A 12603-nucleotide genomic window follows, 5' to 3' on the forward strand; every position below is an offset into this window, starting at 1 on the left:
AAGTCAGTGTTCCAAAGTGAAGAATAGTATACTATAGAATAACACATCACATACCACACACACACACACCATTTTAAATCCAAGTCACTGACTTTCTACATATTTTTAATAGACACAGTTGAATGCAGATTTGGTACGGTACATTTTGGATTTATGACCTCTTATTTACTATTTTATATGCAGATGGAAGGTTGTATCAGTCAGCATTGCTGAGGTAACAAATACTCCCCATAATTCAGTGGCTTACAATCATAGACATTTATGCCTTGCTCGTATTTTATGTCAGCTGATTTGATATTGCTCTCCTCTGTCTTCTCACTCTGGAACCAAGGCTGAAGGAGAAGACCTTTTCAGCTGTGCCATGCTCAGAGAAAGTAAAGAGAATTAAAGCCGACCTTATAACCTAATACTTCTGTTTATACATTATGAAAGTTTACATTCCATTGAAGAAAGCAAGTCACATAACTAGGTCCCACATCAAGAAGACAGGAAAGTGTATTTAGCTTTGTAAGAAACTGCCAAAGTTGTATCACTTTGCATCACATCACCAATGAATGAGAGTTCTGTTTGCTTCAGAATCTTGCCAGCATTCAAATAAATGTGTAGTGCTATCTCATTGTTATTTTTATTTACATTTTCCTGGTTGTCATTTTCATAATCTATCACATTCTACATAGCAATTGTTAATTACAAGTAATTTTTGATGAATGTATAATTTGAATGAATGGTCTTTTTGCAAGATAGTGTTTCAGTAGGCTTTCAGCAAATGGGCTATTCATCATGTGGCTGTTGACTAATTGAATCTGGGGAATATCTAAGGCCATAGGAGTCATATTTATGTTGCTTACTTTCACGTCATCAGCACCAGACATATAGTAGGTGTTCAATAAATATTCCTTCTATGAAAGAATGGATAAGCTTAAATTCATCTCTACTCATCTCAGAGACAAGCCCTCTGAGAATGAAAGTAGCCTTTTCTTTCTTTTTAAAATCTTATTCTCAATTCTCAACAGAAAGGTAGCCTTACATATTCCTTGTTCTCTCCATGGATACTATCAGCTCCCCTTTTTAAATCTGTAGCTCCATAACATTTTGGAAAAGAAATATTTTGTTCCCAATTTTTTTTGAGCCCAATGAAAATACCAAATAATGTGACAAGAGACCCAGAATGGCATAGAAATGCTTCAGAACACTGCTCTGTTTCTTAGGTCTTTTTCTTTTATTCATGCTCCCCTGTTTCCCAGCCCTTGATGGCAACATTTGGAAAAATTGAAATGCTTGCCTAATCCCTACCCTCTTTTAGCCTCTTCAGCAGGTATCACAGCAATAGTTAACACTGATGTATAGGCTTTAATGAGAAATGAGTGACTCTAGCAAAGCTAACTGGGTTGCTAAAAACAAGGGAGAGAGACCTTTAGTTTTCAGATATAATCCTTGCTATTTTTTTTTTCTGTATGCATAAAAAGACAAATACCCCACATGTATTTTCTTGCTTTTCTGGTTGTTCAAGCCTAAAAATACATACTTCTACATAAAATGAATTTTACCATTGTATCCATGTGCACAACTGACTCAAATGTTTTTACTGAAGAAAATCATTAATTTGCTTTGTAAACTACTATTAAACTTGATTAAGAAGTCAGTTAGGTTTCAATTGTCATTTTAATAATTGCCCATTTTTTTTTTAATTTTTTTTTCAACGTTTATTTATTTTTGGTACAGAGAGAGACAGAACATGAACGGGGGAGGGGCAGAGAGAGAGGGAGACACAGAATCCGAAACAGGCTCCAGGCTCTGAGCCATCAGCCCAGAGCCCCAGGCGGGGCTCGAACTCACGGACCGCGAGATCGTGACCTGGCTGAAGTCGGACGCTTAACCGACTGCGCCACCCAGGCGCCCCAATAATTGCCCATTTTTAATTAAGGGTTTGAACCAGCTCGGCCTAAAGTGACTGCATTATCCACACAAGTGGAAGTATTTTTTAAAAAACAAACAACATAGGGGTGCCTGGGTGGCTCAGTTGGTTAAGCTTCCAACTTTGGTTCAATCTGTGGGTTCAAGCCCCGTATCGGGCTCTGTGCTGACAGCTCTGAGCCTGGAGCCTGCTTCAGATTCTGTGTCTCCCTCTCTTTCTGCACCGCCCCCCCCACCTTGCACTCTGTCTCTCTCTCTCTCTCTCTCAAAAATAAACATTTAAAAAAATTAAAAATAAAAAACAAACCATATCAACAACAAAAACAATTATAAATGAGTGTGTTAAGCTCTGGAGGGAAGAAACTATTTTGATTAATTCTTCTCTGCAAAAATCTGTTAATTCTTCATAATAAAACTGTTTAGGTTTCCACCACTGTGGAATTACATGGAAACTCAAATGCTAAGCCATACTAGTACACTGGTCTTCATGAAGAATGCAGGGTACCTTCCTGGTCTTTCTCTTACCAGCTGAGAGTCAGAGGACAAGACTCACTCCCTCAATATCAGTTTCTCAATTTAAAAATGAGAATGAAAGTGCTAGTTTCTTGGAGAGCTGAAATATGTTATTTTTATGGTGGAAAAACAATATGGGGGGGGAAGAGGGTTTCCCATTGTTTACTGATGACTGAGTATATAAGTAGAATATTCAGTCTGCTAGCTAATAATACAGACAACTCGGGGTAGCCTGAATCTAATAAACTCTGGCAGAGTATTTAATCAATATATTGTAGTTGGACTAAGGGAGACTGTAAATCCTTTAGTCTGAGGCTCAATGCAATCATGCTTACTATGGTTCTGTGAATTTGCCTGCTGCCCTGGGAGAGTGATAGTATTGCCCAGACCTATCCATCTAACATTAAATCCACCTATTTGACCAGTCATGCTAAGGCCATATCAGTCACTGGAAACTGTATTCTTAGACTGTGCTATTTCATTTGCTCTTTTAAAAACTCAGCATTTTCTATTATGCTAAATATCCCATTGGCTCCACAAAGCAATGTTTTATTTCAGGTGGAGGAAATATGCCCACCCAACTCTAGAGGGCATTCTAATTATTTTTTCCTTTAAATTTTAGGGGGGGAAAGTCTATTGTTTTATTATAACCCATTATTCAGCCCCCTCTTGTAGGAGAATCATAAATCTCTTATGTGTTGCCATGTGAACTTCAGGGACTTCCCTTGGAGGAACGACTTCCCTGGCTCAGTGATACCACTCTGCCTGTGTGACTTGCTTTCATCAGTGGAATGTGAGCAAAGTAACACATACCATGTCTGAAGTTTTGAGTCATGTACAATTCAACCGTCTTCATTTTCTTCTGCAATGAGAAAGATATGTAACAAGGAAAGGCTGCTTCTTCTCCTTAGGTTCTGGGATGAAGAATGTATGTGGAGCAGGGTCACAGTTAATGTGCAGTTACCACAACCTAAATATAAAATAAACAGGAAATAAACATTTATAAACTTTTGTTGCTGGATTTCAGAAGCTGTTGGTTATTGCAGCATAATGTGGTAAATACTATCTTATATATCTGTAAGGATTCCGAACATAGTGGGAAAAAAAATCATCTCAGGAACTTACAATAGCCCAAATCCTCCCCAAGCCAAATTTCTTTTTCTTTTTATTACAAACATACAAGACCTCTCCATTTCATGGAGCTTGCTCCTTTAAAATCTAGTATTTATGACACACAAACTGAGACTTTATTTTTATATCTATACCTTGTCTGTGTCGTATTTCATGCCAGGTGCTTACAAATATATTCTAAGTCTTCAAAATAAGAGTATAATGAGAAATTATCCTTGGACTCTGAGAAGGAAATCGGGGCTCAGAGGTTCACATTATATAGGCCACAAAGACACAGTATTTCAACCAATGCCATAGCCCCTATCCATGCACATTTTTAAAAATCACTTCTTAATCATCCTTCAAATTAAATGATGTTTTTGAAAAAGCAGTTAGAATCGGTTAGAGAGAGATGTGATTCAACAGAGAAGATGTAGTTACTCAACCAAAGTCCTCCCATGTCTTCCCCAGAGCTCCACTTGAGGGATAAATTGATCCTTAATGGTTTTTCTGTGACAGCCTCCTGGTAGTGCACTACTCTTCTCTACTTACCTTAGACATTGAATATTTTCTATGTTCCAGTGTAACTATGCAGATTTCAAGAACATGAATTAGATAACTACAGACAAAAATTTTAGCAGGATGGGATTTCCATTTAATATTTTCATTTCTGTTGCTTCTACTAACAAAAGTACTTATTTTTTTTTTTTGGTAGATAAATTGAAAAATGCATAAAACCTTTAAAAATAAAATGAAAACATGCCATGATCCATTTCTCCAAATGTCACTTATATATCAACTAAAAACTGACATACACTTGGGGCGCCTGGGTGACTCAGTCAGTTGAGCATCCGACCCTTAATTTCAGCTCAGGTTATGATCCCAGGATTGTGGGATTGAGCGCTGCATCAGGCTCTGTGCTGAGCGTGGAGCCTGCTTAGATTGATATTCTCTATCTCTATCTCTCCCCTCACCCCTCTCCCCCACTCGTGCTCTCTCTCCCTAAAATAAAACATAAACCTTTTTGACATACACCTAACAGTGATGCTACAGATTTAAATTGACAGATTCATTTACTAAGTCATTTATTTAGCAGCTGCTATGTACTTGACTGAGCCTTTGGATATAGTGAACCCCATAGATAAGGATCTACCCTTATATCACTTACATTATATATGGAAGACAGACAGTGAACTGTTTTTTTTAAAAAAAAGGACAATCAAAACTGTTAAATACTGGGATATAGGCTATAAAGAAAGTCATCAAGGCTAAGAAGATGGAGATGCCTACTTTGGGTAAAGTGGACAGTTGGAGAAGTAATAATTAAGCTGTAACTTAAAGGATGAAGGTAAGCCAGCCAAGCAAAGAACTAGGAAAAAATTACCTTAGAGAGAAGAGTGAGGAAAAAGTGTGGAGCCAGGAAAGGACAGGATCAGAATGAAGGCCAGTGTGCTGAATGAACAAGGGTGAGATTGATCAGAGGTGGTGAAGAGATGGAGGAGAAAGTAGAATCTGTCTCAGGTAGAACCTTGAATAATTCAATTAGAAGTGTGGATTATTTTTCAGAGAAAAGGACAGCCATCATAGTGATTTCATGACTAATGATTTAGCAAGCTCACTTCAGATTTTGTACAGCAAAATGCACTGAGAGAAGGGAGATGTAGACACTTCTAATTTGCCTAACATACTGTCAGTGTTGATGACACAATTTCTATACACCTCAGAAACAGTGAAAACAACTCATTTTCCCATGACTTAGCTAACAGGAAAGACAGAGAAGGAGAGATTTCAATAAGGGAGTTATTAAAGGAATCCAGTTAATAGGGAGTAGCTTGGAGCACAAGGAGAGAGTCAAGCAGATCTGAGGTCAGTTGTGGAAGTACAATGCACAGAATTTAGTGATGGACTGGATATGGAGTACAATAAAAGAAAACTCAAGAATGGTTAGCAGTTTTCTAGCTGTAGGTGTGAAATTATTTTTCTCAGATGGATAAAACCTGGGCAAACAAAGCAATGGGAGAAGAGAATCACAATTTCCATTCTGGGCGCTGAAGGTGTTCGAGGGACAGATACGTAGAGATATGAACTGTGGAATCCAAAAGGTAAGCACTGGCTTGAGACATAAATTTGAAGAACCGATAATTTAAATCAGGGGTTAGCACACTACTGCATGTGGGCCAGATCTAGCCACTGTCTGTTTTGCATGGCCCCACAAGCTATGAATGCTTTCACAGACTTAAATTGTTGGGAAAAAAATCAACACAAGAAGAATATTTTAAGACACATGAAATTATAGGAAACTCAATTTGTAGTGTCCATAAATAAAGCTCTATTGGAACACAGCCACATTTATTCGTTGATGTATTATCTATGGCTGCTTTCATGCTATGACCGCAGAGTTGAGTAATTGTGACAGAGACCATATGGCCTGCAAAACCAAAAACATATACTATCTGGCTATTTACAGAAAATGTTTGCCTACCACTAATTTAGATATCAAACCTATGGGATTGGATGGTAGAAATCCTAGAAAGTTTTGCTTTGCCTTTGCATCCAGCTACCCAGATGTCCTAGAAGAATGTGGGAACCTGGAGAGAGGACCATCTATTCATTTGCCTGCTGTGAGTTCCACTTGTGGACTCTCTAAGGATGAAATAACATCAGAAGGGAATGATGAATTAGAAGAGCCAGACAGAGTTCCTGCATTGCAAGCTCCAAATTAACTGTACAGTGAACAGATTTGCAAAGTTAAAAAAAACACATGGGAAAAGGGCCTTCTGTTTATTTTTTCTCCTTATTAATTCACCACAACCACCATCAAGTGTCCCAGTTTTTGTCTGGGAAGAGAGGCTGGCAGGACCAGTGATCAAAAAGCAGCTGGAAAACCCCAAGAAATTATGGAATCCTCATAAAAGAATCAAAGGACAATGTTTTTTAAACCACTTGAAAAACTGAAGAGTCCATTCTGGTTATGTTATTGTGTTTTTCGTGATGTGTTAACAACTGTAATGAAGGACATCAGCAGTTGTGGACTGGAGTGGAATGTTGGCAATGAAATTCCAGGCTCCTAAATGACAGGATTCACAGGATTTTTTAGGGAAGCCCATGTTTAACATGAAAATAATGCCCATGATGTATCTTAAGAATGCAGACAAGTAATTATTTAGTAAAATTTCAAACGAATGTTTATAATAAAGTACAAAACATATTACTTATTAAATATATTTATAACTATCTTTTACTTGATTTACACAAATTATATTTATTATGTAGTTTCTGTCTATGTCAGAAACAATGATAACATCTCTTTCTGGAAAGGTTTAACTAATAGAAGAGAGAAAAAAGGAGGTTTCAGTTACTTCAGAATTCAAACTTGAGAGTGAATGTCAAGGAAACCACTGAATCATTAAAAACAAACAAGCAAACAAAAAAGCCAAAATACCTCTTTACTTCAATACATCCACCAGGCATTTGAGTATAGGTAGTATTAGTGTTTTTGAAATATTGACTGTGACGTAAGAAGGTTAGAAGATGCCACATCCATTCATATTTTTTTCTAGAATTTTACTGCTTCTAATTATGGCGAACCAGCCTCATTCTACCAGTCATTCCTGCTTATGATGACATGTCAGCTTTTCATTTCCTGGTCACTTAAGTTATCCATCTCTTTACTTACCTCTGATATTGCCAAAAACTACAGTGAGCAAAAACATTATCCCAGCCATTATATGTTGAACTATTATTAAAAAAATGGTATTTATGTATAAATAGTTCCAGGTGTAGAACTAAGTGTGTATATTAAACTTTTTGGAAACTTCCTTCCAGAAAATTTTATCATAAGACAGACTCATAAAATTATTTTGTCATAATACATGTCACAATGTAATAATATCTGCTTATTTGTGCATATGTGCACATATGCATACACACATCAGCCACTGTAAATTTCTTAAGGCAGTTTGTGGACTGGCAGTTTGTGGACTGGGAATTTATTTATTTATTAAATAAATAAATTTATTTAATAAATTATTCAATAAACATTGGAAGAAAGGAATGGAAATACATGCATACATATATGGTAGTTTTGACCTAGATGAATTTAACATTCTAGTATTCATAACCATGTCATATTCTATTTAGAGGGCACCAGAACCTTGCATATGCCAAGTACCCAATAAATGGTGACTTAATGTGGAATAAAATCAGTACTGACGTTTTTCTTTCAATCCTGAAGGGTATAGCATAACTTTCAATAAATACTAGGTTCTTTTCAGATGAAAATAATAGCATTTTATTAGTTTACAAAGTGCTCTTACACCCAATTTTTCATTTAATCATTATTGCCCCACAAACTAGATATTCCCACTTATATTTTAAGATCAGAGAATTCAGCACAGAGAAGTTATAGGACTTGCACAGGCTCATCACAAAATAAGTCACCATGTTGAGAATCAAACCAAATCTTGGTCTCTTTGCACCATAAAATTTCTGTGTAGCCTTGATAAGGCAAAAGTCTCTCATTTACAAGCAGGGATGCTAATGGACAATTTGTATATAGTCACCATTTTAGATCAGCATTTATGGTATCCACACTTATAACCACCTCCTTTTTTATTTGTATGTTTAAGAGCTGGGTATTTGTCTTATAAAAATTCACTGAAATGAAAAACGTCTTCTGCACTGTATCTCAAATGATGTCAGGCTTAGATTCTTCTCTCTGCTGCCTCCTTAAGCCTTTGATGCAAACTCAAAGAAGTTCCCAAGTCCCAAAATGTCTCAAGTCACATCTTTACCCTTCCCATCTTGTGTAGAATTTGTCTGTAACATCAACTTATTCCACTGAAAGTTTTAATAAATTATTGTTTGCATTCATAATTTCGTGCTTCCAGTCATTTATCCTCATGTATTCTTCTCATGAGCTCCTTTAAAAAAATCTAGTTTAATTAGTTGAGATGATTTTTTTTTCCATTTTGGTTTTGGTGTTTTGTTTCTGTTTTGTCTTTTTCGATATCACATTTCAGTGTTAGTCCTGTAAAAATTTAAGTTTAAAAGGCATACGTGTACAAATATATAACCCCGTACTTCTAAAGTTACAATTAACAAAAAGACTTTTAGAAAGGAAGAAGGTAGAAAATGTCTTGATAAACTGAAGAAGGCTGTTTTGAGGGGTTTGAAGACCTACATTTGAGACCTCTGCAATGGCACACTTTCTATCAATTTCTTTTGACCCAAGCCAAGTCACCTAGCATGGCTCCACCACAGTTTCTTTATCCTAAACTTATGGGCATGATGAACTTTTCTATTCGAGTGTCTTTAAGGGTCTGGAGAGGATGGACAGAAGCACAATTTGAATTCTGGCGCACTTTATAATTGCCAGGTAGCATTATGTATGCAAACATAAAAATAGGTCATTAAATGTCATCAAAGAGAAAAGCAAATGTCCAGGGTTTATCTCTGATCCACTGTTGCCAGAGAAAGAGGCTCTTTGTCCCTTTAAGAGCTCTCAGATGCATTTCCAATTACATCCTAAAAGCCTTCCTGGTTGTGTAGCTTAGATGCATCCGGTAGCACAGCCATGTTCCGATCTTCCTGGCAGATGTCATAATTTACTGTCACCCTCATGCAGGAATGCAGTGCAAGGGGCCCCACACTGGCTCTGTGATCCATTGCCTGACAAGTCCTGGGTGTCAACCTTAGGCAGGCCCAGCGGAGGTGAAACGCCATTTACCTGATAGTGCCTGTGATAAAGTGGGCAATTAGATGCACTTGGAAAATCCTGGCTGGAAACTGGCTGGCATTTAAGAAACATTACAGCCAAGTCAGGCTTCATAAAAGTTAATGGGGAAAAATTAAGTCTTTCAAGATCTACCTTGGTCTCTAAGGAAGTTAGGAACACAGGATTCTATAGCTTTATCTCTTTTTGTGTCTCCCTCACCTTCCCACTCTATTTCCCCCAGACAGGGAGGGTGATATATTCTCTTTGGAGATGGGAGTAAAGGGAAGAGAAGTGAGAGTTAAGGTTTCAAGTTTTTGATCTCAGAACCATGGTATTTATTTACTCTTCAATTCCTTCTTCTTTCCTAGCCACAGTCACTGTGCTAGTATTAATCTGGCACATTAGCTTACATTTTGTCTCTCATGGAGTTTCTTGACTTTGGTGCTAGCTTGAGAGTGTGATTTGTTTGACATGTATTCAACGCCCCCATTTTCATTTCCTCCTAACTGGATAGCTTCAGCTTGTCAATGATTAATGAGTCTGGAAGGTGAGTGACAGTTATCTTAAGGGCTCTCAAAAGTTCATTTCAAGAGACTAGCCAAAATCTCCTGCTGCATTAACTACAGTTAGATTTCCTGTTGATAACAGCCCATGGAAAATAACTGCTTGCCCCCAAAGCTGCCATGAACAAAACTCTGTTTATCAGCCAACATTGTGCATGTTCTCTCTGTTGCCCTGTGCATTTGCCATTTCCCTTCAGGCTGATAAACATTTTACCTATGAGAAGTAGGAAGTACATCATGAATCTGGTCCAACACTAGGCCTCATTTAGAGTGGACCTTTCTGAAATTGAAAAGTCAGGAATGATCTGGAAAATGTGCTTACAGACAGTGGAACAGGAAAACAATTCCCTCCCCAAGGCTAGTTCCTCCTCCTCTGTTGGGTGGAAAAGGTGGGAGGAAGGGACAGGGTGTTCTCTGTGTGATTGGAATTCCCCTCTAGAGTCATAGGGGATGAGCAAGCCTTTGGTTTTCATTTTTTTATAGTTTATTTTGCACCTAGAATAATACGCTTACAGAGAGGAGACAGAGGTGTCCACACGAAGTTTTTTCCTTTCTAAATAATGATGAGCTCTACACCAAGCTGAGGACTATTAAAGAATGCCAATGTCTGGATGGTGGGGTCTATCTGGGTTCTGTCCTGATTATAAGGATACGAGAAGGACATCTAGGGTGTACCCTGATGCCAGCCACTTCACTGGAGTAGGGAAAGAATGACTGGGTCTGTTCCCCAAAGTCTTGAAAGGACATCTGGGATTCTGGGTCAATATAGTCACAGTGTCTTTAATAAATAAATAGGCTTGTTAAAGGTTGTTGGAGGTTCAGGAGCAGGGAACCTAAGAGGAAAGCAAATGCTTCTAGACCCCAGAAGAGTTCTGGAGACTGAGATGATAGAGTGCCCTTCACCCATATATACATTGGTTCCTCATGTTATTCTGTGGTGTTGCCAGAATAGATCCAAGTTACATTTTCCTTATGATACCATTTCACTGGGCTTGAAGCCCACTCAACATCTTTGGAGAATACACTTGAATGAGGGGCTGTAAGATAGTGTTAAAGGAAGTAATGTGTGTGTGTGTGTGTGTGTGTGTGTGTGCGCGCACGCGCGCGCGTGTGTGTAGAATACTCCCCAGGGAACTTAAATTTTTGAAAACTCTGTTTATACATACAGCATATTTAGTTAAATGCAGAATCAGAGTTTTCAAAAATCCAGGTACCCTGGGGAGCATTCCTACCTTCAAGGATAGGCACTACAGAGAACCAGAGATTTTCCCCACTCTGTGCCACAAGAGCTCCAGGGTTGCTCTGGTAAACTGTAATCAAAACCCAATTCTTTACCTCTCCCTCTATGTACACTGTTTGAAGCTCTCCCTTTCAAGAGATGGGGTCTATATCCCTACCCCTCAATTCCGTCCCTGTTACTTGCCTGGGCCAGTTGTGAATTATGTTGTGTGCGTTCTGTCTATACCCTAAGTGACTTGTATGTTTTCTCTTGCTCACTCAGTGTTCCCTCTATCACGGCCGTGAGACAACATGCCTTGAATAACCTGCTGGAAGTTGGGACAGGAGGGACAGAGACATGTTACCCAGTTGTCCTAAATGAGACCATTTTAAATCAGCCAAAAGCTAACTGACCTCCAGAAATGTAAATGGGCCCATATGAGCCTAGCCTCAATAAATCTTACCGTTTTGAGTTAGAGTTTGGGGGTGGTTTGTTATACAGCATGATTGTAGCAATAAATAGCTGATATAGTTGCCCTCTGTTTAATGTTCTATTTCCTTGTCTCTGTTCTTTGGTTACCCATTCAGATCTTTCCTAGTGAGCAAGTCCGATGTCCCCTTTTACCTTACATTGTTGCTTTACATTCTGCTTTACGTTTATTCTCTCTTTCCCCATACCTACCCTCTTCTCATCAGAACTTTTTTTCCCTATAGTATTTTAAATCAACACTAGACAACCATAGCAGTAGCAGGAAAATTTTCTCAGTTCTTCACAAGCATCTTCCCTATTTTGGGTTCTTTCTGTCATTTAAGAAAAAGAAACAAAAACAAAAAATAAACAAATCTATGCCGTGTGAGGTGATACTTGGTGCTATGGAGAAAAATTAAGCAGCATAAGCCAGTTATTGAGTGTTGAGGGGAAGAGGACTAGGCAGGGCACAAACACTGCTGTTTCAGAAGATTCATTAGACAAGGCTTCTCTGAGAAGCAGACACTTGAACAAATTCTGGGTGAATTTTTCTAGACCATACCGAAAAGGTATGAGGGACACAAAGACATTATTTCCCCAGTTATCCACTTCAAGCATAGATAGGCAGACTTACGAAAAGCCACCATGGCCTACCAGTGAAGTGCTATTCCTCCACAGTCACTGTGGGAAGGAAACAGCATTTTAGGGCCTGCAGTCCTTCACATGCTTAATCCTTCTGATATCAGACCTACAACAAGCACCTGTTGGGTCTGGAGTCCACAGGTGTGGATGCTCCTATCTACCTACACTGCCATAAGGAAATCATGTGACTCTGGCAAAGTCATTTATTTTCTCTGAGCTGGATTTTTTCTCACTTGTCAAGGAGGGGGTTGAATTAGATGTAAAGAAACCAGCTGGTCTAACATCCCATAGTTTTATGAGATTATACAGTTGGTGCTGAATTAGCCTTTGCAGGAAAAAGAAGAAATAATAATGATAATAATATTGCCCTTCACATAGTCACTTATAATCTTCTCGAATTTTTCAGCAAGATTAAAGAGTAAGAAAGGATAATGCAAGGTGGTGGTACAAAACAATGC

The sequence above is a fragment of the Lynx canadensis genome, chromosome A3, assembly GCF_007474595.2.
Source record: "Lynx canadensis isolate LIC74 chromosome A3, mLynCan4.pri.v2, whole genome shotgun sequence".
Classification (NCBI taxonomy): Eukaryota; Metazoa; Chordata; class Mammalia; order Carnivora; family Felidae; genus Lynx; species Lynx canadensis.